This window comes from Mastigoproctus giganteus, chromosome 6 (assembly GCF_048544385.1).
Source record: "Mastigoproctus giganteus isolate SK-2022 chromosome 6, ASM4854438v1, whole genome shotgun sequence".
Taxonomy (NCBI): Eukaryota; Metazoa; Arthropoda; class Arachnida; order Uropygi; family Thelyphonidae; genus Mastigoproctus; species Mastigoproctus giganteus.
This window is the reverse complement of record NC_143580.1, coordinates 222,768,562-222,781,831: the sequence shown is the minus strand read 5'-3', so window position 1 is coordinate 222,781,831 and position 13,270 is coordinate 222,768,562. Positions and strand designations below refer to the sequence as shown.

The 13,270-nt window shown below is 35.6% G+C and overlaps 1 protein-coding gene across 1 annotated transcript in view; it reads left to right on the top strand.

Moving 5' to 3' along the window:
• The window catches only part of LOC150085015 (CDAN1-interacting nuclease 1-like), a 113,931-nt gene that overhangs the window by 88,105 nt on the left and 12,556 nt on the right, over positions 1 to 13,270 (top strand). The window lies entirely within an intron of this gene.

Genomic DNA, 13,270 nt, shown 5'->3' with positions numbered 1-13,270 from the left:
ATTATCCTTTTGGCTAATATTAGCAGCAATCAATCACTTTTCGCTGGTGCTTTAAATGATCTCTATATCAAACTTCGCAATAATGACATTCCAATTAACTTCTTAAATTTTATTATAAAAATCTCTCTGATTTTATTAAACAAAAATTCGGTTTCACCATGTTCCACCTTGATTAGGGTTAATTTGATATCTGTACAGTTGTACATTTGAATGGTGATATTTCCACTGCTTGGAAAATGATCACACCTTATGACTTCTATTAGAATGATGTTCGTGTTCTTTCACTTCCTAAGTTTTTCTTTTCATTTTTTTAATTTAATATTACCAGTAATTACTTATGATCAATCTTATTTTCTCTATTTTACTTTGGCCACAGAGGGCTCCCATAGTTCTTCTCTTCTGAGCAACTTCACCATCGTTGTCATAGTTTACATTCCATTCTTATTAACCTCTCTGTTTACATTCCATTCTTATTAACCATATTTGCATAATTGTACCTTATTAATCATGATCGCATATTTGTATCTTCATTTCTTGATTATATTCCACCCAACTTGTTTCTGCCAGATATCATAGGTATTTAATTTTTCTCCTTTTCATATTTTATATAATTTTTATCATATATTTCATATATCTATCACTCAAAATATACACTACAAGCTAGCGGTATTAATTTCCACTTCTACTAACACTCTCACAGCCAAGGCCCTCTCTATGAGGTTGGATACTTACACACCTGGCTCGCCTAGTATCCTTTAAACTCTTTTCCTTCTCTTTACATCTTTCTACTTTCTACTCTTCGTTTTTCTGTCCATTGAACTATTAGTGTAATACGAGGGTGATTCGGACATTCTCACTTTTCTTATTCTTACTATCTTCACCTCTATATTTTTAACTTCTTTTCCCTCCCTTACCGCGCCTCCGTAGCCAGGTGGGAAGGAGCAGCAGTGCGTAGCACACGCTTCTTGATTAGACCGGGGTTCGAGCCCGTCACCACCAAATACGGAGGATGCGGAAAGGTCAGGGAATGACCACCGCATATCCCGGAGCAATATGGCCTTAGTTGCTAATGCTCCTAAATAACAAACAAACAACAAACCCTCCCTTACCTTGCATTGCTTCCTTTTTCTATACCGCTACCTTGTTATTTATTTATTATTATTATTTTTTTTTTTTACATACTTTTAATTTACATACTTACATACTTTCTACTCAATCTATTAATCTAAACACACTGCGTTTGCGTTCTTACATACTATCGACTCAATTTATTAATCTAAACACACTGCATTTGGGCTACCTTACTCATGTTTCTGGAGATTAATTTTTATTTTTTATTTATTTATTTTTTTTTCATATCTATTTCATTTTAATAGCTTCTCCATCAACATGAGTTTGCATAGAAACACAGCGTTTGGTACATGATCAGGTGTAGCCCTCTGATGAAATACCTGATCTATGTACCAATTTTTAAATTTTTAAAATTTTTAAATTTTTTAATTTTTATTTTTGAATTTAATTTTATAATTTTTATCTCTATTACCCTCCCCTCCTTTTCTTTCAGCTTTTGTACATATGATTAGCCTGTTAATTCGGCATTAATTCAACCTTAATTCTACTTAATGATTTTTTTTTTTTTTTTTTTTTTTTGGGTTCTTAACATTCTTTCTCTCTATTTTTTTTTCAACTAGGCCTGGCATTTTGTGATTAATAACTTCTCCATCTATATTTACTTTTATTTCATTTTACTTTCATTTGTAACACTTATTTATATACCTGTATCCTGTTTTGCTGCTGGACGCATTCAGGTACACATACTGTTTTTTTCTTTTTTTTTTTTTTTTTTTCTTCTTTTCGTTTTCTTTTCCCTTCCACTTCTTCGTTTTCCTATTTCATATATACTTTGATATGTTCTAGATATATTAAAAGGTTGATATAGTAGAATTTGGTAGTGTAAAAACATCGGATTAGAAATGAGGTCACAAGCTGAGTAAGTTAAGGTGCAGTCTGAGAATGACCTGTAAGTCAAAACAGCCCAAGTAACGTGCAAAGGCCAAGGCCGGCACTGTGGCAAAACCTAGAAATACATTATATGTACAATATAAGGTGAAAGTAAAGCATAATGAGATAAAAAGTAGTAATAGTAGTAGCATAAAATGTAATGAACTAAAAAACATAAATTGAAATATAATAGGACAAAATTATAAAATGTGTTTATTATGTGTTAGCAGATATAAGGGACTTTATTGAATGGGACTTTATCAAGGGCTAACCCTCTCAATATATCGGCCCATAATTAACGCAGCTATCTGTTTCTGTTGTCAACAACCTTAAGTTATCTGTGATTTTAAAATTTATAAATAACTCTTCGCCTAACATGGATATATATATATATATATATATATATACATATACACACACACACACACACGTGTGTGTGTGTGTGTGTGTGTGTGTGTGTGTGTGTGTGTGTGTGTGTGTGTGTGTGTGTGTGTGTGTGTGTGTGTTTCTTCGGCCTGACGCTCACATCTAATTAATCCAATTAATACATTATATAAAACTAAATTTATGACAGTTTTAAAATTTTTGATATATATGGGTTTCTTAAAAATAATCCTGCATTCAATTTCCATAATCCACTCACTTCCAAAAGGAAGAGCAAAGCGAAGCCAATGCTTATCAACTCACTAAAAACTAAACCATCCAATAATAACGGACTGGAAATTGAAGACAATTGTTAAATAGACTAAACTTCTTAATAAGGGACAAAGTTATTTCGGGGTGGTCTGTGCACACAAGAAGTAAAGTGACACTTAACAATCTCCACTCTCTTTTATACTAATAATAAGATTCAATTTAGTGTACCACGATGATATTATTTTTATTAACCAATGCAAATAATGTTATTTACACATGTGTGTAAAGGTCCATGAGTCAGAAATAAGAATTTCCTAAATGTCCAAAAATAAGAATTTTCTTTAGAAAAGTATGAGTTAATCTCTATATTTTGCAAATAGTATTAAAGTAGGAAGGATTGAGCTTTATTGCTCTTATATATTTTGAAATATATGTATATAATAACTATAAGATAAAACAAATAAATAAACAACGAAGGCAACTTCACTCTTTGAACAATGAAGGAATGAAGGGAAGGAAATATTGGAGTAGAAAAGAAAGAAATCAAATTATTATTATGAGCCAGACACTACTTAGGCAAACAACCTCTACGACTAGAAATATTAATATGTAATATGTAACATATTAATCTATCTACCCATCTATATATATATATATATATATATATATATATATATAATGTGATGTAAAAGTTAGGGAAAAAGTAATAAAAATAAATAAATATGAATATGAAGCTATCATTAGAGGCAGCAAATGCACATCCTCCACATGAAGCCTAATTATATCTGATAATTAAAATAAATATGATATTTAAAATAAAAAACATCAGCCAGTAGTACGGCAAAAATACAGAGCGAAACAAAACGCAAAATAATATAAAATAAACAAACAGGGAAGGGAAAGTAGAGATAAGACAAAAAGGTAGTCGATAATCCCCTGTATAATTTAGTCATTAAACCCAATTAATAAAAACAATGTAAATTTAAAATAATGCCAATTATATATAATTTAGCGGTACCCCCCTTGAAGGTACCAGTTCCAAAAGACGTGAAATATCACCAAAAAGGGGTTAAAGAAACTACAAAAACTAAAATATCAAAATAATAGACTGACCATTATGCCCCATATCGACAGAGGACCACGAGGCCAATAATGGTCGTGGAATCGCTGCATTTCAATCGTCATACAAATCATCGCAAAGGCGGAAATATCGAAGAACCAAACCACCCTTCCATTCTCTGATAAATCAACCAATGTAGAGGATTTGCATGGCAGTGGTCCTTATGCAGCGAGAAATAATCTATAGAACAGACAGCACTCTTGATCAGAGCCACACCACTGACATAATGCAAGCTTAACCAGCTTATATAATAAAAAGGAAATATATGCAGATTAATATAAAAATGTAAATATGAGTTACACAAAAAGCCAAAAAACGAATAATAGCCGAAATATAAAAGAAATATTTTAAAGGAAGTGACCTGTAAAATAAATAAATAAATTAATTAATTAAATTGACCTATAAATAAAATAAAATAACGGTAGCTGGCATCAGATAATGGTGGATAAATTTAGTCATAGTTCAAAAAAAAAAGGGAAATAGAACAAAAATACAATTAAATCCAATGTCAGTGAAAATAAAAATTGATACACAACCAAAGCATTAGCAATCAGGATTTTCATCAGGAGACTACACTTGACCATGTATCAAAGTACTGCATTTCCATACTTGTCCAAAACTGCGTAAGAGTAGAAATTTGAAAATAAAGTAAAAATAATAATCGAAAAAAGAAAAGCGAAACAACTCCTACAAAGTGTGGACAATGTAGTCCATATGCAGTGCTTATAATGAAAGTTACAGTAAAATTTAATACCAAAGTTATGGTAAATTTAATACAAAAGAATTAAAGTAAACAAATACCGATAAGTCAAAAACTTAAAAGCGTAAGACATTTTAGAAAATCTATACCTGAAATGCAAACTCAAATGGGCAGGAAATAACAGTGTGTAAACACAAATAGTCAATCCGATAGCTGCAACCAAAGCATTAGCAAACAGGGACCGTATATAATATATAGTAACAAAACCAACATGAGAGAAAGCTGTAAAATAAAATAGTGATCTGTATAATGCATTTTACCCTAAATTATGGACAGAAACAAATATGAAGAAATGCGGCAGGAAATACAACGAACATGACTATCTAAAGCAATAAAGAAATTAAGCAGAAGTTGTATTTTAAGACCAGCTTCGCATAGAAGGCTAAGACTTAAATTGAGGATAGATAAATTTATATTAAATATAGATTGAATATAACAAATCCCCCATAGCACGCAAAGCAGCAGCATAGAAAGCAGATGTATATATATAAATAATATAAATAATTATATATATACATCAGCTTCCTGTGTATAATCTATTATGTAGCACAGAGCAAAACGGAAAGTAAAATAAAATAAATGACAGGTTTAATGTTAAATAGTAAAACCAAATATGTTAAATACGTACAGTACAAAAAGCTTAGTTATTATGGTAATCTTCATCAGTTGAACTGAAAGTTTAGGAACATAGAACTTAAAAGCGTATAATGCCAGTCATGTAACAACTAACTGTTTGAAGTTGAAGCCTGTTGTGATGTATGTGAACGTTGCCAACATTTGTCAGTCATGAGAATAGTTGCCCGAATAATACAGTGGCCACGATATCCACTGCTTCTGTTGACGGAAGTATTAGAGCACGTGATGTGCAATAACTCCAACCAGGTGTGGCGTCGGTAACGGTGGGACCGATCGAAAACCATGACATCGCGGCGTGGGTCAGTGTCGTGTCAACCAGAGGTTCTCAGCAATGGCTGAGTGTTCTATGTCCACTAAGTGGATGGCTCTTTCGTGTTCTGAGATACATTTGCCGAGCCTTCTGCCAGTTTCTCTAACATAGCAACCAATCTACCGCATTTCTTGCCATGACTACACTGTTTGCTACATCGGAGAAACTGGCAGAAAGCTTGGCAAACGTATCTCAGAACATGAAAGAGCCATCTGCTTAGCAGATATAGAACACTCGGCCATTACTGAGCACTTGTGGTCAACCCGACACGACATTGACCCACACCGCGATGTCATGGTTGTCGATCGGTCCTGCCGTTACCAATGCTGCACCTGGTGGGAGTCATTACACATCATGTGCTCTAATACTTTGGTCAACAGAAGCAGTGGATGTCGTGTCCACCCTATTATTCAGGCAACCATTCTCATGACTGACAAACGTTGGCAATGTTCACATACGTCACAACCACAGGCTTCAACTTCAAACAGTTAGTTGTTACATCATGCAGTTTGCTGTGCATGACTGGCACTACACACTCTTAAGTTCTGTTTTCCTGAACTTTCAGTTCAACTGATGAAGGTTACCATAATAACCGAAAGATTTTTTTTGTACTGTATGTATTTAACATATTCTGTTTTACTATTTAACATTAACCTGTCTTTTTTTTTTTTTTTTTTTACTTTTTGTTTCGCTCTGTACTACATAATAGATTATACACAGAAAGCAGATGTGTATATATTTGTATAATTATTTATATATATACATCTGCTTCCTATTCTGCTGCTATGGGGCATTTGTTATATTCAATCTATATTTAATATATGTTTATCTATCCTCAATTTAAGTCTTAGCCCTCTGCTGCTTTGTGCAAAGCTAGCCTTAACAGCCACTTCTGCTTAATTTCTTTATTGCTTTAGATAGTCGTGTTCATTGTATTTCCTGCCGCATTTCTTCATATTTCTTTCTGTCCATAATTGAGGGTAAAATGCATTATAGAGGTCACTATTTTATTTTACAGCTCTCTCTCTCACAGTTTTGTTACTGTATATTACATCTGGTCCCTGTTTGTTAACGCTTTGGTTGCAGCTATCGGATTGACTATGTGTTTTCACTCTGTCATTTCCTGCCCATTTGGTTTTGTATTTCAGGTATAGATTTTCTAAAATATCTTATGCTTTTAAGTTTTTGACTTATTGGTATTTATTTACTTTAATTCTTTTGCATTAAATTTACCATAACTTTGGTATTAAATTTTACTGTAACTTTCATTATAAGCACTGCTTAGGGACTACCTTGTCCATACTTTGTAGGAGTTGTTTTGCTTTTCTTTTTCGATTATTATTTTTACTTTATTTTCAAATTTCTACTCTTACACAGTTTTGGACAAGTATGGAAACGCAGTACTTTGATACATGGTCAAGTGTCATCCCCTGATGAAAAACCTGATCGTGTATCAATTTTTATTTTCGCTGACATTGGATTTAATTGTATTTTTGTTCTATTTCCCCCCCCCCCTTTTTTTTTTGAACTATGACTAAATTTATCCACCATTATCTGATGCCAGCTACCGTTATTTTATTTTATTTTACAGGTCAATTTAATTAATTAATTTATTTATTTATTTATTTATTTATTTATTTTACAGGGCACTTCCTTTAAAATATTTCTTTTATGTTTCGGCTATTATTCCTTTTTGACTTTTGGCTTTCCGTGTAACTCATATTTACATTTTTATATTAAATATATATACATCTGCATCCTTTGCTGCTGCTTTGCATGCTTTGGTGCATTTGACATATTCACTTTATTTTTATTTTTTCTTTATTTCCACTGTTTTGAACTTATTAGCACTATGTTTAATATCTTATATATATATATAATATTATGTTATATATAATATATATAATACTATGTTATATATAAACATAGTATTTTATATATATAATACTATGTTTAATATCTTATATATATATATAATATTATGTTATGTTGTTATTATGTTATTATTGCTCATATCTACCCTTCAGAGCTCACTCTAGAAAAACTAATAGCGATAACCTTGCTGCATATTATCTAGACTTGGATATTAATCTCCATAACATAAACATCTACAATAAACGTAATGCATTCAGCTTCAAAGTAGTCAATTTCACACATTGGCACTCCAACATTGCAAAGAAAATTCATGCTAACTCAGTGTATAAGAATAGCATCTATATGTAGCAGCCACAACTTAGTCACCCTAAACATAAGATACCTCTATAACAAATTGCTGGATAACAAGTTTCCAGCAGCCTACCTACACTTTCATTTCAATAAAGCTCTCCACATTTTATTTTACAAAAAATTAATCAGCCACCCTATTAATATAAAATGTATAATATAAAGCAATCATCCTCATCTATCAGGCTGTATAAATATGTACAGCATATACCCCTTAGCCTCTTTGGTGTCTCACAGTCTGGAAAACTTGTGCCCACCAATTGGCTAATTAACTGGTATTTACTTATATTTTAAATTTGATATATATTTTCTTAACTTTAATGCATTTTTATTTTAATTCTTTATATATTTAGATATCTACTTAATCTTAAAACTCTTACACATTAAAGGTTTTAACCCTAAATGGTAAAAAACATGGTTTTTCCACCATTTTCAACACAATTGACTTAAACACTCTTAACCTGCTCCCAGAACTTTGTTCAAGGTCCTACTAGAGAAACGGGAATTGCAACCCTGAACTACCTGAGCACCACCTTTGTCACAAATACTATTTGCTATTCTTAACCCTATTTACTTTAAAGAGCAACAATACAGCGTATCCAGTGTAACTGGATACACTGTATTGTTACTTTTTAATCGTGCAATCCAGTACCACAGGCCCATATGCCTTCCTATTTACTTTCCTTCTTGAGTGCAATTAAGCAAATTATAGGCTGAATTTAAAAGCCAATTAGAGAGGAGGGGCCTGATCATGCAACAGGGACTACACCTGATCATGCATCAGGGGACAATGCATGATCAGGTGTAGTCTCCTGATGAAATACCTGATCATGTATCTATATTTACTTTTGCTAACATCAAGATTTAATTACATATTTGCTCTACTCCCCTTTTTTCGACTTATAGCCGAATTTGACCACCCATATCTGATGCTGGCTATTATTCTTTTTATTAATTTAATCATTTTTACTTTACAGTTTTTGCTTTTACTTTTCTTTCTTTCTTTTTCGCATCTACAATATCTCCTATTTCTACTATTCTTTTCCTATTAGCTTTTGGCATTTTGTGTAATTTATGCTTCCTTCACACGTATCTGACTTATTAATTCAACCTTGCGCGCCCGCACGCACGCACGCACGCACGCGCACACACGCGCACACACACACACACACACACGTTTTAATTTTTTTTGAAACGCCATTAGATGTTGTTCTTGCCTTTGTGTATACAGTACATACTTGGTGGACACTGAAATGTGATCTCCCTCTTCCCATGCACACTGATGGAGAAATAGTCCTCTTTGTGTATAGGAAAAAATAAACAAGTTGGGTCACTATTGACAATATTTGTAATCTGCACCATTTGTGAACTGGTAACTGCATGCCCAGCCTGAAAAACTGCTGTTATCCATTAGAATCATTGTTCCGCTATTACACTGGTCAATGTATGAAGTCTCGCCATCATGCCCTGTCCATATTCTTCTTTCCGTCATTGATTTCGCTCCAGTTTCCTCCTCTCTTAATTGACATTGGTCTTTATCATGTCTTGCCATCTCATTCTTGTTCTCCCCCCCCTTAATTGTAAATCAAACATTCTTCTTGGCAAATGCCTCTCATTCATCCTCTTGACATGTCCCAGTGGACATATCAAGAGGAATGGGAACCTTTCAATCCAATTCTGGAATTTTTCAACCTGAATTCTCTCCCTAATCACATCATTCCTGATTTTGTCGCATCTTGTCTTTCTGGCTATGCTCCTCACAAATCTCATTTCTGCCCCCTGAATTCTGCTTTCATCCTTTTTCCTCATAGTCCAAGTTTCAGGTGCATACATCAGAATTGGTACATAATAGGCCTGATATATAGCCTTCTTACACTTCAGTGGTATGTTCCTGTTCCAGATCAGATCTCTTGTCTGCCTATAGAAATTTCTGCCCATTTGTATCCTTCTATTTATTTCTTTGTCTATCACTCCAGTCTTTGTAATGGGGCATCCTAGATACCTGAAGTTGTTAACCATTTTTAGCTCTTTCCCTTCCATTGTAATGTATCCGTCAAGCTCGCCATTTCTCTTTAGAACCATTAGTTCACTCTTCTCCTGACTGAAAACTAGTCTAAATTCATTGGCCATACTAGCCCATATATCAACCTGACGTTGCACTTGTTCCTTGCTCTCTCCCCATATGCAGAGGTCATCTGCAAAGAGCATGACTTTCATCTGGTCCTGTCCAAGTTGTTCTGCCACTCTACATCACACATCATTCATGACAGCTATGAATAGTAGTGGTGACAGAATGCCTCCTTGCCTCAAACGTGATGTTATTTTGAAGCTCTCCATCAACCTCATCAATGTTCTTACTTTGCTTACCATATTGGTGCACATATTCTCAGTTCTCTCCACAAGATGTTCCTCTATCCCCAAGTTTCTCAAAATCCCCCACACTTTCTCCCTCTTTACAGCATCAAATGCTTTCTTTATATCCAAAAATGCCATCCATAATTCTTTATTGTGTTCATAACACTTTTCCATCAGTTGTCTGATGCAAAAAATTAGATCCACCCTCGATCTGCCAGGCCTAAAGCCATACTGTTCCTCGGCCATCCTATTTTCAATCGTTCCTCTTATCTTCCGCTCTAACACTCTCTCATACAGCTTACTCACGTGTGATGCCTCTATAATTGGAACACTTTTTCCCTGTTCCCCTTCTTGAACAACGGGATGATCAAACCTTCTTTCCAGTTCTTTGGCAGCTGTCTCTCATCCCAGATCTTACAGACCAGTCTGTATGTCCATGCTATCCCTGCCTCGCCTGTTACCCTCAGCATCTCTCCATTTATCTCATCCAGACTTACCTGTCTTGATGTATTTCCATGCCTGCACTACATCATTCCACGTCAAGTCTGTCTGCTCTCTCTCCGTCTCTTCTGTGATCAACCTGCCTTTGTTCCTTTTTGCAGGCTGTCCTGCACGTTCAACAGATTTTTTTCAAAATACTTCTTCCATGTTTCTCTTATCTCTTCATCCGTGGTTATTAGATTCTCATTCTCATCCATCAAGTATTTGCTTTGTTCACAATCTCTTCTTCATTCCTCACCATACCATACAATACAGGGCGTCTCCATAGAAGACGCCCTGTATTGTATGGTATGGTGAGGAATATACCATACCATACCGCCCATACCATACCATACCATACCATACAGGGCGTCTCCATAGGAGACGCCCTGTATGGTATGGTATGGTGAGGAATAAAGAAGGAATATGTGCTACGCACTGCTGCTTGATTAGACCGGGGTTCGAGCCCGTGACTACCAAACACGGAGGATGCGGAAAGGTCAGGAAATGACCATCGCATATCCCCGGAGCAATATGGCCTTAGTTGCTAATGCTCCTAAAAACCAAATAACAACAACATAACAACAACAATACCATACAGCATATTTTTATTACCGTCTATATCTTGTTGTAGAGTTTCACTCCATTCTTCCAACCACAGTCTTCTCTCTTCGTTAACTATCCTCTTAGCCTCTCTCTTCACGGTTTCATATCTCTCTTTATTCTCATCATTTCTGTTCTGAAAGTAGGTCCTGAATGCATTATTCTTAATTTTCACAGCCTCTCTCATCCTATCATTCCATCATGGGGTTTCTTTCCATCTCCTTCAGTTGCTTGTCCTTCCACAAATGCTCTGTCAGTCCTACTATACAATCTTTGAATGCTTTCCATTCTGATTCCACGCTGTTCACCCCTGTCTTAGGTACAACCTTCCTGAACTCTTCTGAACATCGCCCCTTTTTCCTTTTTTCAATTTCCACACCCTTAGTTTTCTCTCTCTTGTTATTTTGATCCTCTTCAATTTAGGGAATCTTAAAACTCCAAAAACTAATCTGTGATCACTACCCAAGGAGACACTAGGAATGACCTTGATGTCCACTAGTCTTCTGTGTCACTTTTTATCCATGAGTATATAGTCAAGGAGGGATTCCTGTTGACCCTCCCAACCGTATCTTGTCACTTTGTGACTCTTTCTCTTCTTGAACCAGGTGTTTCCTATGACCATGCTGTTCCATAAACAGAAATTCAACAGCATGTCACCATCATCATTCTTAGGTCCCCGTGTAGACCCATAACGTATTCTAGTCCGTGTCTCTCCACTCCGACTTTTGTGTTCAGGTCACCCATGATAACTATATCTCCACCTGTGATGTTCTCTTCGAGCTTGTCCTCAAAATCCAGTTTCTCCATTTTTTGCAACCGATTTTGGTGCGTAACATTGTACTATTTCAATGTTTTCGCTGTTGTTCATTTACAGTTTAATTGACATGAGTCTGTCGCTGATATTATTCAACTCCAGTAGCCTTTCCTTAATCCTGTGGTCTATAATGATGGCTACACCCTTCCTCGCTACATCACCCTCAGACCAATATAGATAATAGCCTCCTTTTAACTCTCTTTACCCATTTCCTTTCCATTTTGATTCACTCAATCCAAGTATGCTTATTTTTCTGTCCTTTCAGATGTCCACACACTCCTCAATTTTTCTGGACAATGTCATAATATTGAGTGTGGCTAGTTTAATATATGCTATCATCAGCTGATCTTGTTGGTTGCAGATACCACCACATCCGGGCTAATTAGCTTTGAGACTTTTTTTTTTCTATTGAAAGCAATAAATTTAACTGCCAATCTGCCAAACCTGTTGCAGTATACATTAGAGTATAAAATAGAAATGTTTATAATGCCAGGAGGATCTCTCTCTCTCTCTCTCTCTCTCTCTCTCTCTCTCTCTTGGCACCTCCGTAGCCAGGTGGGAAGGAGCAGCAGTGCGTAGCACACGCTTCTTGATTAGACCGGGGTTCGATCCCGTCCCCACCAAATACGGAGAATGCGGAAAGGTCAGGGAATGACCACCGCATATCGCGGAGCAATATGGCCTTAGTTGCTAATGCTCCTAAAAACCAAATAACAAACAAACTCTCTCTCTCTCTCTCTCTCTCTGTTGAAACAGCATGCCTAGTAAGCTGTTCAGGATGTTGCAAAGTTGCAAAGTTATACATATGAATGGATCACCAGTAATCACATACTGTATGATACTCATAGAAATTGCATACATGGGGTGTGGGAAGTAAAGTGTAAAGTATGTTTAGGTCTCACAGCACCATGGATTTCCCATATCTCCGCATAGTTTTCATTGTGAGTGTGAGACAGTACTCTGTCAAGGCCAGAGGTTCTTCTGGCCATTTAGCTGTAGGCCCCTATTGGGACTGTTTCCACACTTTGCCCCATGCAGGCAGGCCAGGTACCCAATAGATTTATATTTACTCTGGCAGGCCCCCAGAGTAAATATAAATTCACCTAGTTTCCTGAGATTTCAGTGGCTAGGGCCTATAAAAAAGGGAGGGGGGGTTAAGCACTGGGAATAGAAAAGGCTGAAAGTGTGATTTAGATTTTGACAGTTGTGTGGGCATAAACTGGAGTGTTAGGCAGAGTAGGGGGCGGAGACTGAAGGCTGGTGGAGAAAGACAGAAGTATGGGGACGATAGAAGACGACCCCAGATGGTCAGTGAGGCAGGCCCATGCCCCC